This window comes from Erinaceus europaeus, chromosome 9 (assembly GCF_950295315.1).
Source record: "Erinaceus europaeus chromosome 9, mEriEur2.1, whole genome shotgun sequence".
In the NCBI taxonomy this organism is placed as follows: Eukaryota; Metazoa; Chordata; class Mammalia; order Eulipotyphla; family Erinaceidae; genus Erinaceus; species Erinaceus europaeus.
In genome coordinates this window covers 105,013,249-105,027,529 of record NC_080170.1, presented here as the reverse complement: position 1 = coordinate 105,027,529, position 14,281 = coordinate 105,013,249, and the positions used below count along the sequence as shown (strand labels likewise).

General features: G+C 39.5%; 1 protein-coding gene and 1 non-coding gene across 4 annotated transcripts in view; both read left to right on the top strand.

Annotated features, from left to right (window-relative positions):
- Window positions 1-368: 368 nt before the first annotated feature.
- On the top strand, window positions 369-475 carry LOC132540543 (U6 spliceosomal RNA). Its single transcript, XR_009551741.1, has one exon. It is a non-coding gene; the product is annotated as a U6 spliceosomal RNA (small nuclear RNA).
- Window positions 476-12,274: 11,799 nt separating this feature from the next.
- The window catches only part of PLAAT1 (phospholipase A and acyltransferase 1), a 28,291-nt gene continuing 26,284 nt past the window's right edge, over window positions 12,275-14,281 (top strand). For 2 of the 3 annotated variants that reach the window (XM_007517406.3, XM_060197019.1), the window contains exons 1-2: window positions 12,275-12,355; window positions 12,818-13,155. The gene's annotated coding sequence lies outside the window, so the exon portion shown is untranslated. The remainder of the gene's footprint in view (window positions 12,356-12,817; window positions 13,156-14,281) is intronic. The other variant, XM_060197018.1, reaches the window with a different exon arrangement.

Genomic DNA, 14,281 nt, shown 5'->3' with positions numbered 1-14,281 from the left:
TGTTCTTCATCTTCTGTTTATACTACAAAGCAATAGTAATCAAAACAGTGTTATGGAACAAAAATGAACACATCAATAGAACAGGATAGACAGCCTAGTCATAATCCCACACAGATATGGGTACTTAGTAGATAACAAAGAGATTAAGACCACTTAACGGTGAAAAAAAATCCTCTTTAATAAATGCTGCTGGGGAAACTTAATTGCCTCATGTAGAAAAAAATATAAATAAAGCTACAACTTAACAACATACACCAACATTTACACAAAAATGAATCAGGCCTAAATAATAGATCTGAAACTATAAAATGCATAGAAGAAAATATTGGTAAGACACATTAAAATTTTAGCAACAAAAATGTATTCAGGTGCTCGCTTTGGCAGCACATAGAATAAAATTGGAGCAATACAGAGAAGATTAGCATGGCCCTTGAGCAAGGATGACACGCAAATTTGTGTAGTGTTCCATATTTTTTTACTCTATTTTATTTTATTATTACTATTATTATATGTGTGTGTCCCTTTTCCCTCCTCTTCAGGTTGACCAAAATTAACTGTTGTTGCTTTGTCCATTGATAGGTGACTGGGTGTGCTATGCATTGTGGGAAGAAGTTGTTTCTCTCTCTTCCCTCCACCCTCCTTTTTCTCTCCTCTTAGCTAATTCAAAAAGAAATCTCTTTCCTTTCACTGCTCTTTTTTTTCTTTCTTCTTCCTTCTTTTGCTTTCTGAATTCACTGACATTCATTTGTGAATTATTTTGTGGATGAAATCTGACTTGGAGTGCTCTCGCGCTCTCTCTCTCTCTCTCTTCTCCTTTCCTTTTTCCTCTTGCCATCTCTAGAATTTATAGTGGACAGTAGATTTGTATAATTGTTTATTCTTGCTTTGTCTTTTTTTCCTTTCTCTTCTTTTTATTTTTATTTTCTTTTTTTCCCCCTTGGGCTGGAGGTGTTGTTTAGATAACTGGTATTGGTTGAACTGCACCAACCTTTGCTACAGTTGCTATCGTACTTTCTGAGGTTTGTGACTGCATTTGTGAAAAGACTTTAGGTCAGTGTGACTTGTACTCAAAACACAACAACTAAGGAACAACAGAACAGAAAAATATAAACCACATCAATTAAAAAAGTGGTTAAATTAGGAGCAAATAAAACTGCTACCACAGTGAATCAGGACAGGAGCCCAGAAAAAAAATGTATTCAGAGACTAATCTTTATGAGCAAGGGGGAACTAAATGAAGATCAAATAAATGAGACTGCATCAAACTGAAAAAACTTCGACACGTCAAAAGGAAATTTCACAAGGATAAACAGGCAACCCAGCAAATACAAAATATATTTTCACATCACACATTTGACAAGGAGATGCTATCATATATCTGTCATGAACTCATACAGCTCAACAATAACAACACAACCCAATAAGAAAGAACAAAGCATTTTTAAAGACCCACAGATGTGGAAAGAAATGCTCCGCTTCACTTATCATTATAGAATTACAAATTAAAACCACAAGATACCACCTTGTACCTGTGAGAATGACTCATATCAGCTACTCAAGAGATGACAAACGAGTGCAGGTAAGGATGTGAAGAAAAGAACTCTTTTACACTGTTAGGAGTGATGGGAACTGCTCCAGCTCCAAAGGAAAAGAGTACAGAGAATCCTCAAACAATTAAAAATTAAACTACCTTGTAATCTAGCTAAACCACTCCCTTGCACATATCTAAAGACGGGAAAACACTAATTCATGACTGTATTATTCACAGTAGTCAAGTAGTGGAAACAACCTAGATGTCCATCAATAGATGACTGTATAAAGAAGTTATGAGGGGCCAGATGGCACACCTGGTTAAGCGCACATGCTACAGTGCACAAGGACCCGGGTTCAAGCCCCTGGTCCCCACCTGCACGTGGAAAGCTTTGTGAGCGGTGAAGCAGGTCTGCAGGTGTCTCTCTGTCTCTCTCCCACTCTAGCTTCCCTCCTTCTCTCAATTTCTGGCTGTCTCTATCCAATAAATAAAGATAATAAAAAATTTAAATAGAAGTTATGAAACATATATTCTATTGAATATAACTGCAGTTTAAAAATGATATTGTGTCCTTTGGAGAAAATGGATGGAGCTGAAAATGATTATGCTTAGTAAGTAAGTAAGGAGTTGAAAGCCAACTGCAGGATAGTTTCACTCATATATGGAATATAGATAATAGAAACACATGACCTTTTATAAAAAAAAAGTAACCAAATTATCTGTAACATTTTAGAAGAACTATGGTGTTTATCAAGGGTGGAGATGTGGCACAGAACTTTGGTGGTTTGTGTAGTTGTAGCTATTCCCCTGTTGTTTTATAATCTTGTAAAGCATTTTAAATCACTAATAAAAGTGTCTTCAGGGAAGAAAATAATGGGGAAAATGTTTCACCTTTAGGGTAGTATCATTTGAACTGATTTGAAATATGACTTTTTCCCAGTGAAACAAGAAGCACAAGATGTAGTGGACATGGAGACAAAAATAACTTCTGTTACAGTCAAGTAGTAGTTCTATTTGTGATAGAGCATACGACATGGATGTAGGGAATGGGGGTGTTCAGGTGATAGAGGGAGGTAGAAGTGAGAGAGGGGGTTGAATGGTATTGTAGTGTCTGATATCAGGGTCATAGAGAAGGACTAGAATTTGCAGCATTCTTGCAATTGAGAGAGAAGGGTTAAACTGAAGTAGTGGCATAATTAGATACAGTTCCAGAGTCCCTGCTGAACTTAAAGTGGGATGAGTATGTATGGAGGTGTGGAGGAAAAGAAACTTGGAAAACAAAGGGGGGGGTGCTTGATTGGCAGCAGATTTCCTTTTTTAATTTATTTTTTAAAATTCTTTACTGGGGGATTAATGGTTTACAGTCAATAGCAAAACACAATAGTTTGTACAAGTATAACATTTCTCAGTTTTCCACATAACAGTACAACCCCCATTAGGTCCTCCTCTACCATCATGTTTTAGGACCTGAACCCTCGCCCCTCCCCAGCCCCACTGGAGTCTTTTACTTTAGTGCAATACACCAACTCCAGTCCTAGTTCTGCTTAGCAGATTTCTTTGTGTGTTTACTTTGCCTTAAACTTCCTTCAACTTTCCATGGGCAGCTGACCTTTCAAAAACTGGAGGAATTAAAGGTAGCATTTGTAATTAATCAAATAAGCCATTTTTAGTTTTTGGCCTCTCCAAAATTTAACAAGTTGCCCCTTGGTATATATAAGAGGTTTATTTCAGGGAACCTCCCTCACCCCATAACCAAACCCTTGCATTTCCCACTTCTGTATAATTAGCTCTCCAAATTCATAGGTTCCATAGTCTTGGATTCAACCGATTGAGAATTCCTGTTGGTTGAACCTGTGAATAGGGAATACTTTGATGAAATAGTGTCTACTTAGACTTGGATACCCTCCTCACCTATTTCCTATTACACTTCCCTCACTCACTCCCAAGCTATCCTTATCAAAGCAAGGACTGCAAAGCTGAATAATGACAAGAGACTGGCATACTTTTACGATGACTCTTTAGTCACTATCAGGCCACCCCATCTGCTGGGGCTATATTCGGGGAGTCCTGAGATTCCCAAACAGAAATTATGGGCCTAGACCTCAAATAAATCCCTCTCTCCATTATTAATGGTCATTTCTATCAGGAACAACAAAATAGACCCCTTTGTGGGCCCCCATAGGACCCTGCCCACAATTTGGCTCAATAACAGTAGAGAATTTCCATCCTCTGAAGGGAGGTTGGACAACATACTCTATGCTACACCTGAGGAAGATGGGTCCTGATATCGGGGCAGCATGAAACGTTCCTACTCATGACCACAGAATGTGAACTCACATCTAGAGGGATGCAGGGTCACATAGGCTTCTAAGCTGAATATGGGCCCCAGATCAGATCAAAACGATGGAGTTTACAGTCAACAATATTTATACGCCTTTCTCATATTTGGGAGCTACTCTCTTCCCTGATCCAGCTTTCTGGTCCTTTTTCCAGCCATAACATCATCTCCCCAGACAATAACTTGGATCCATCCACCTGCATATCAGATTTCAGGCTCAGGGAAAAAACAACAACAAAAGCTAGTATAGCCACAGGCCCTTTGGAATGTAACTGAAATAGGCCTACTAGCTATCTACAGCACGAAGACCCCCCCAACCCTTCATCTGCACTACTTCAGCCTTTAGGTTCATGATTAGTCAACAACTTGTTTGGCTTTATATGTTAACTCTCTTTTCAGCCACCATGTTCCAGATGCTAGCGTGATGCCAACCAGACTCCCCTGTCAACCCCACCAATCTGTCTTGGAGCTGATTCCCCAGAACCCCACCCTACTAGGGAAAGAGAGAGGCGGGGTAGGAGGATGGATCGACCTGTCAACGCCCATGTTTAGTGGGGAAGCAATTACAGAAATCAGACCTTCCACCTTCTGCACCCCACAATGACCTTGGGTCCATACTTCCAAAGGGTTAAAGAATAGGAAAGCTATCTGTGGAGGAGATGGGATATGAAGTTTTGGTGGTGGGAATTATGTGGAGTCGTACCCCTCTGTTGGGCTGTGCCACAGAGGAGAGATAGAGGAGATCCGGGTCGAAGAGAGAACACAAATCTATTATTATTATTATATCGCAAGCAGGCACCTCAGAGTTGGGTGAGAGTGCAGTGATTCGGGCCACGTGGAGCTAGCAAAATGGTTGCCTCCCATTACCACAGCAACCTTCCTCTGCCTCTGCAGGTGAAGGCGCTAAGAGAGCTAGGGGGCGGAAGAAGTAGGGCTTTCATGGGAGAAAGTCTGGACGTGATTGGCTAGGAAACAAGTCCTCAGGGACAGGATCACAGCTCTCACGGGAGGGGGAGGAGTAAACAAGGCACTCCGGGATTATATTATCAACTATTGCAGGAATTGACAGTGCCCTGAGGGGACAACATGGTGGATGTGACCTCATCTGCATAATTACCCAGCACCCCTCTTATCCTATGGTTTTGTCAGTGTTTCCTTTTTATAAATAAATTAAAATTAAATTAAAAATAAGTACACATGTAAATAAGCTTAGTCAGTTTAACACTCCCCCCTTCTCTTTCTCTCTACATTATTCAATAATTTCTAGGCATTTTTTTAATATTAGTGCTATTTATATTCAGTCCAGGAGTTTTTCCCCGATGATCAATCTGTATATTCAGGAGAGGCTGTGATAATACCATTAAAAGTCATTTCACCTGAATAAAAAGTTCTGGGGGTACACACTGTAGAACTCCTCGTACAGCCCTGGGGGGTAGGATCAGCTTTGTGGTAACCAGGTCACATGGAGATATTCTCAACTATGTCTATGCTATAGGGCCCACAGCAGCCCAATTTGCTGCAAATAACCCTAATGTACTTTACATGCAGAAATCACAGGCTCTGATAACTATGCCGTCAGTGTTAACTGGATAAGACAGATACTGAGAATCAGTAGCCCAAGGATTCTTGGTGTTTCTTACAGCAGTAAGCCACAGAGAATCATTGTTGCAAGCTTAACATTAAGAAGCTGAGTTTCAAGAGTTGGGAGGTAGTGCAGCAGGTTAAGTGCATGTGGTGCAAAGCACAAGGACCGGCATAAGGATCCCAGTTCAAGCCCCCGGCTCCCCACCCGCAAGGGAGTCACTTCACAGGTGGTGAAGCAGGTCTGCAGGTATCTCTCTTTCTCTCCCTCTCTTTGCCTTCCCCCCTCTCTCCATTTCTCTCTGTCTTATCTAACAACAATGACATAAATAACAACAACAATACTAAATACAACAACAATAAAAAACAAGGGCAACAAAAGGGAAAATAAATAAATACAAAAAAAATTTTAAAAAAGGAAAAAGAAAAGGAAGGGTGGGTATTTCTGATGGATTCAGTACAAAGTATCATTCCAACAAGCAACTAGCTTCATGGTTATTTTTAAAATTGAAATATAAATTGACAAATAACTGTATATGCATAACATGAATTAATATTGATACTTCAGACTTCTTAATATCTGAGAAAAAATAAATTCTTAAGCCACTACTAATGGAAAACTACCTTATTTGTAGCTGAATTTTTCCTGATATAGCTGGAAAAAGAACTACTACTTTCTCCTCTGTCATTTTCTTTTCGAGTTTTACAAGTTCAAACTTAGCATTTAGGGTCTGAAACGCAACACACCCAGGCATATGTTGTTTATAAAACTTACTTAATTATACAACTCTATTAATAATATAACAGCATAGAAAACTGGGACCCAGTGGGCTTAAATGATTTGATAAAAAATCACATAGCCAGCTAGTGAGCACAGTAAGCCCTCAGTGACATTTGTAGGTTCTCAGTAACTGACTGTTCTTAAGAATCATATAGGGAAAGCAAGTCCTCAGATGACATCCATTTGTTCTGCTTTACAGGGCATCTTGTTTTCTTCTTCAATGTTTACACAAAATTGCAATAATAATGCAAGATGACAATATTAAAAAAGACCCAGTTGTTTTCCAGTCACAGGTAGAAATGGTTGAACCAGTTTCAACACAGGCAGCACTCTCTTCCAAGGTATTTACTACTTTTTTTTTTTTAATTTGGCTAAAAAGTACATTTTCAGGTGTGCTTTCTCTGAAAATGGAATCCTGCGTGGGCAAGAGATATTGGGTTTTATAGAAAGTATGATTCATTGCCTCTCTGAAAGGAAAGAAGAAGAGGGCTTATGGGAGTTTTGCCAGGGAAAAACTGCATTGGAGAAAAGAAGGGAAACCTGTCCCAGAAAGAGAAGAATAGTCTGAAGCAGTCTTTGGTGAAAGCAATCAATGCTTTTAATTTTCTTATTCTAGTAAAAAAAAGCACAGCTGCTTGACTGTAAATGTGGGGCTACATAAAATGATCAAGAACAGACAACTTTCGAAGACTATGACATTTCATTAGAAAAGAGCATTCCAATAAAAGATAAGACTTTTAATATAAGACATATATAACCTGTCAGTAGACACATTAAGATGGCAAAAGTAATATGAAAGTCCTATATTTTAATGAACAAAACATAACCAAATATTATTGTTTCAACATGTGACATCAATCATGTTGAAAAAAGCTCAGAAGGCAAGTGTGATTAATGGCTACCATAGTGAGCAACACATCTTCAGAGAATCACATATGGAGATGTTTTTACTTTTTTATTTAAATTTTATTTAAAATTTGTAGGTAATTTTAATTTACAAGACTATGTTAGTTTTAGAAGTACAAGTTTACACATTTTCATTTAAGAATTAATGTTTTTCCATCAAGGAATACTGGTCCCCCTTCATCCTTGCAGCCAACTTCCTGCTATCATCCTCTTTGGTAATCTCAGTTCTGTTGTCAAAGTCCAGAAGTTTGTTCTTCATTTGACTATGCTTTTACTCCAAATGAGTCAGGACACCCAATATTTTCCTTTTATGTAAGTCCTATTAGTACTTCTTATAAATTTGCTCTAGTAGCAATGAATCCTGTTAATTGCTATCTGAAATTCTCCTCATTTCTCCTTTAAACATTCTTTGGTGGAGGTATTTTCCATCCAGAAATTCAAGCATACCCTTCTAGTCCTTTCTGGCTTTTGGAGTATCTGTTGAGAAAGCAACTGATAGTCCTATGGGGGCTCCTTTATAGGTGGTCTTCTGCTTTTCTCATATGGATATTTCTAATATGGTCCTTGGTTAGATAAATGCTTCACATAACTGCACCTGATTCTTTCCCACCAATATTGTGCTATTTTCATTTGAGACACGATAGTATAAGAAATAGTTTCCAGGAATACATTTAAATCCCTGGAAATAATCAGTTTAGTAAACACTGTGACATTCTATCTCAATATTCAGGTCATAGCTGGGTCTTTTAAACACAGAACATCTAAAAAGCTTTTTAGTGTACTCAACTAGTGTGGGAAGAATGGGAAACTAGTAAGGTACTGCAAGTCTCAAGTGAGGTAAAGACACTGCACTCAGAGACATATATGTATGTTTAAATTTATATAAACATATTTTTGCACAATAATGTCTGAGATTTTAAAATTTTTTTTCAGTAATTACACTTTGCTGGAGAAAAACATCCTTGCCTATGCTAGCAGTTCCCAACAATGATAGCTTTCCACAGCATAGTAACTCACTGATAGCTGTCTCAGCCCCTCAATAAATACTGTGGGCCACGTGCATTTGCACTTACAGAACTTCACAGGTTTCCATGGATACAGGCATTTTAGTGCTAAGGCACATTTACTATCACTTTTCTTGTCACCAAGAGCCTTGTAAACACTTGTGCTGTAAGATTATGTACAGAAATTTAACATTTTATAGAACACTAAGTCAGAATTACTTTTCCCCCCAAAAGCATTATGTGATTTCCCTTTAGAAAAAAAAATGTCTTGAAATAATTTTTATGTGTGGCTTCTCTTAGTGATGTGCTTTTATTTATTAGACTAATAAAAGGCAATAAAGGCTTAACTATATTGTCAGTATCACTTCCAAGTGACAGCTATTTATACTATGTAAATGTTACAATTAATCAATAAGGCAACTTGCTCTGGATTTAAAATGGAAAGAAGCAAATAGGAAAAGGAGAAATATGTCATATTTATCCATTTTACTTCACTATAGTAAAGAGTAACTGTCATTTTTAAAGATGTTCTTGTGATATATATATATATATATATATATCAACCATATTTTTAAAGTATGCTTTATTAAAAATAATAAGCCTTTTGTATACTTATAAGATTTTTTCCCCACAAACTTTTGAAGATGGTAGGCTATGTTATTATTGTTCCCATTTTACTCATGTGTAACTAAGGCTCAAAAAATGTAAGACTCAAGTCACATATCTCCCTGCTAGCAAGTAGCAGAACTATATTTAGGTCCTAAGACTCACTGTCCAAGGATTTTGCATTGTCTTTTTTTTTTTCTATGTATAATATAGGCAGGCAACTTCTTCTAGAGAAGGCACAACTATTTCCTTCCTTGCCACACACTGATACATTTCTATGCCTCAGACCTGGGCTCTATAAAATCATTCTTTCATTCATATATTTCTTTCACTATATCACTTCAACTCAGTCTAACTTAACAAGTTCAGTAATTCTAGAAATCTATCTATAACCATTGGGAAGAAGCAGTAAGAGAGAGAATGTGCATGTGCCTATATGAGGACTCTGGGGAAACAGGTTTCTAGTTTCAATCACATTGACCAAGAATGTACAAAGCATATTGAATGAGAGGCTTGAGCAATTTCGACAAAAATCCAATCCAAGCAGAGAGATTGCCTGGATATCAAGTCAAGGAAAAAGCTTTTACTTTTACAGCAAGGATTTCGAAGATAGAGGGTTGGAACTATCTTGTGTTGCCAACAGCAACTCTATCCTTTCCACAAACATACCAATTAAGCCCACCAGATATTTTGCAAAGACCATTTTCACACTAGGTTTAAATTACTTTATTTCTTGCAGATATTTTGTTTATGTATCTTCTTCACCTTAAGTGAAGACTTTGTCTTTTAGTCTGTAATATAAAGGAGGAAATCTGGGTAGAGTAGCTCTTGAGCAAAAGGTCTAGCAAAGGTCCTACCTTCAGAAACCCCATGAGAGATGCTCAGTATTTCATGCCACAGAGCAACCTCTTTGTGAAGATGAAAGGAGTCAGGATATGCAAGTACTTTGCTAATTGTGAAATATGCATCCCCCCAATAGGGTTATTTGGAGTACTCTATCTAACATCACACAGTGCCAATTGGTTTTAATCTCCGTCTGTTAGAAGGCAGATGATGACTCTTATTACCTCACAGGGTTTCAACTGGTGTGAGGACATTAATCCTTTTATAGCACACATAACTAAACTCTTTCCATTATGAATATTTCAATATGTTTCAACCCAACTAGGCAACCATTGAGAGTGTCATCCATGAGGTGATTCACTTAGTATGATAGTCCAAATAATGGAAACTGACTGTTTTGTTTGTAATCTAGCATCTGCTCCTATCACATTATTTATGCAGCTCTTAAAATCCCAGGATTACAACTCTAAATTCAGAAAAAAAGAAAGAAAGAAACCTTATCTGTTGCTGCTCCAAGATAATTCTTCATCTTCTATGAAAGGAAATTTTAATTCTGGACTGCTCATCCAAAATGCTACCTTACTGTCTTTCTAAAGACTTACTGTCTTTCTAATATGTGAAAATTAAAGGAAAAACTCAGAGCTCATGTGAACTACAAAGTCTACAAATTCCATCCAGACATTAAATCAGGTTTATTCTTAACAGATGCATTATATCTATCTGTCAGGGATCTAGAGGTAAAAATTGTAAGATTTATTTCATATTAATTCTATTATGATGCACTTAATCACAAATACCCCCCCCAAATGAAAAGATAATTTATCATTTGGCCTTGACTGAGCAGCCCTCCTCTGTTCACATTCATGAATCCATAATGCAAAGAGACTGGATGATTAAGTGTCCGATTAGAGAAAACAGATTAACCTGGCAAACATAATAAATTTAGCTCACAAGCAGTATGACTTTATAAATGTTCACGATAACTCTCCTGTATAAAATCATGAACCACTTCCTTTAGTGATGACTCAATTGAAGCAGTTAGAGAATATAAAGCAAATGCATATTTACGATTTTCTCTCTGAGACAGTGAGAGAGCCCTGAAAGGCATGTCTGATTAAGTGTATAGTTAGAAAGTATATTAAATAAAAATCCTGTAAAAAAATGCCAGCACCTAAGAAAATCTACATGCCCTCAAGTGTTGTCATTTTAACTTTGCTGATCATCCTATCTGATTCTGTCTGCTTTCAGTATCTTTCCACATCACCCAGGGCCAGACCCATAGCTTCACACCATGTGTTAAGCCCCAACCTGTGTTAAAGAACTTGATTCTATTTTAAAAGCTGCTGCATCTTTAGGTAGTTCTTATACCATCGAGACAAAAGACATAAAATCAGTGGGCTATTTCAGTCTTTAAATCAGGAGAAGGGGGAAAAATTCTTCCTTTCAGCCATTTATATCTGTGTAAAAATATAGGTTCTGATTTGTTTGGATTAAAGTTCTGTGCAGTGCTCCAAAAAGTCCGCTTAGCAATCTGCCAGGCCTGCCTTAGCTGGTTAGTAGTCTCAGCCTCCTCCCCCACCCCCCCACACTTTTTTTTAGCAGTGAGAAAAAAGATACTCTTTGTGTGAAGCTTTATTTTTAAACTCTGCTGGCTGTTTTGCTAGAGGCCTCCATTGGCCCACCTGGCCTGAAAGAGTGTCATTTAAGCTCTGATCTGTCACATGCTCCCAAGCCACCTTGAATAGAAGCAGAGGGCTTTTAGAGGCAGGGCAGGGGGAGGGGAATGACTGCCTTAGAGATTACCTTCTTTAATGAAGTTCTCATCCTATTTGGAAAGAGGTAAAATTTCCAGTTGGGGTAAACTAGTACCTAGATCTCTAGGGGCTGGTACACCCTTCTTCTTCCTTTCTCCTTTCATGCGTTCCCCTCTAAAGTTGACACTAGATTGGAGGGCAGTGACAGGGATAGGGCAGAGAGAGAGAAAGAGAGAGATAGAATCCATGTGTATCCTCCCAGCCTCCTGGGGAACAGAAAGACTTACAGGCTACTGGGGGTGGTTGGAGGTAGGGTAGAGAGTAGGTAGGTTTTGTTTTGAGGTCATACCTTCCTTCGACCTGTGCTGAGTCAAAGACTGAGATGCTTCTTGGAGCTCAGGAACTAGGATCCTTCCTGCAGTAAAGGAATATATGTAGAGTTGGAAGGCGCCGGGAACATTTCCACCTGGAGTTTATTCATGATAAGTGAACATGAACTAACTGGGCTCACCAAGATAAGTTGACTTTGTAACTGCTGCTCCTGTGCCAGCACTGGAAAAGCTTGATGTAGAAATATCCCAGAGACTGGGGGGGGGGGGGCTGTGATTGATTGATCGACGGATTGACTGATTGGTTGATTGACTGTTTGGGACTGCTGTGCTTTCATTGTTTGCTTGTCTGCCTGTTGCTGCAGAGCAGGATGTCCCATCCGTGCCCCTCAGGGTTAGGGCAATTCACTGGCAAGGGGGGTGGGGTGGGAGTGGGGTCAGGTGGGGGTGGAGAGTGGGAGGTGGTGCTGATGTTTCGCAGGTGGGTGCAGAGGGAAACCTGGGTGGCGCGGGGGCTCCCAGAGCGCGCGACAAGGAGGGAACACTGCAGCGTCTCCACGCGGCAGGCTGGCGTTGACACTAGAGGGCGACTCCGAGTGGTGGCTTCTGCTGCCTCCTGAGGTCCCCTGGAAGCAGATGGAGTTGACCAGAGGCAGCTAGCTAGAGGCAAAGCTGCTAGGAGGTCAGTCAGGGCGACTTCAGGACCCCCGGGGTTGCCAGCAGTGGGAGAAGACACCCCGGGGGCATCGGGAGAGGTGTGCTGGGGATAGAGAGGGAGGGCCTCCAGGAAAACCTGTTGAAACAACTGTCAGACTGGAAAAGCTCTCGGGATCAGTCTGACCCAGATCCTACCTCCAGTCCCTCCTTCATTGTTTTCTGTTTTCTTCCTTTTCCACAGTGAGAGAACAGAGTCCACAGGGAAAGAGATCATCATTTCCCTAAGTCACTGTAACTATCGAGTATCAGATCCACAGCTAACCTGCTTACCGAGGCTTTTTAGCCTTTGGTCTTTACTGAAATGAGCATGAATAATAATACAGATAAGGAGTAGTGTAAGATCTTATATTTTGGAAATATGAACAGTGATATCACTTGAGCATTCAGAGTTATGTGAACCTCCTCGGCCTCTCTCTTTCCTGCCTAGGTTTGGATTCCTCAACCCTTCATTCATTAAACATTTAATCCATTGTTACTTGTGCCAGATACTCTGCTGGAAACTGAGAGTTTAAAGATAAGCAAGAACTAGCCGTCCATATCGAGCAAAACAAAAAATTGCCCAGATACCAGTAGCTGATGCAGGTGCAGGAGATGCAACCAGAGTTAGACTCTTTGTAGCCTTGGAAACTCCTAGAGAGACAAATTTTGGCTGGTTGGAGGACGACCTTGGAGAAGGGGTGACATCTGACCTGAATCTTTAAGAGAGGCTCATTTGGGGCCACTGCATTCAGGTAGAAGACTCAATGTTATCAAAAAGTATTCCAGGTGAGTCTGTAGAATAATGAGTATTTTGATTTCCCTAGATTGTAATGACAAATAAGGAAACAAGGTTCTAGAGGGGGCAAGATGGGGAGTCAGTAGTGGGAATTCCTGGAGAGATGCCAAGCAAATTGTGACAGTATAGTGACAAGAGGCTAGTTCACCAGCCTGGGAGGTGGAACCTTCTGCTGTAGACTGAGGAGGGAAACCAAAGATCCTGGCAGCTCAGAGGGTCAGTGAACTAGTTCATCTGGGAGCAAAAGACTTTGTGGAATCACCTCAGAGTAGCAGGACTACAAAAGAAAACACTCAACTAGAGTGGCAAATGGTTCATATGGAATTGGCAAAGTGTTAGAAAAGGGACAACGTGTGTTGCAGACTGCCAATGGCATTCCTTCTTCTTATAGCGTTTGCCCTTCTTCCGTAGCCAGTTAATGGCTTTGAAAGTGACTGGGATCCATGTGGATTCAGTCGGCTAGGAAGGATTGTCAGTTTCCCCAATGAATGGGTACTCACGGGATGCACCACGGGAAGGTCCATCCAATGCATCCCAAATGGCATTCCTGGAAGTAAAATGCTCTCAGTATTCCTGTAACAAGTAGCAGTTAATCTAACCATCCCTCTGTGTGTGTGGGTGTGGGTGTGGGGGGCTTATTTACTCAAATGCATCCCCAGGGGTGACTATAAAGCTAGAAGCAGGGCAGCCTTTATGGTAGTTGAAATGGGAAGTTTCTTGTACAAAAATGAGTTAACTTTATACCACTCCTTATGATCAACTAGTCAAACAGTGTGATGTATTAACTGTTCAAGTGAAGTATATTTCCAGTTTAGGAGATGCATATTAGAAAATTTTGTAGCTGTACCTTTCATTGATTATGTGTCATCTCATACTTATGAAGTACTACATGATATGTTAGTGCCTGTTTAAGATAGCCCATGTAAATCAAATAGAAAGGTTAAAGAAATTTGCATATGGCCTGAGTCTGGGTATCTTCTAGACATTTCTACGATATTTTGATACTTTGCAGAAGAAGAACAAGGGCTCACCAGCAAACTTCCACTTGCCATTCACTGTGTTTGTATATAAATGTTTAAGAACTTCCTGTGTTGTTATGTGAAATGCACATTCTGT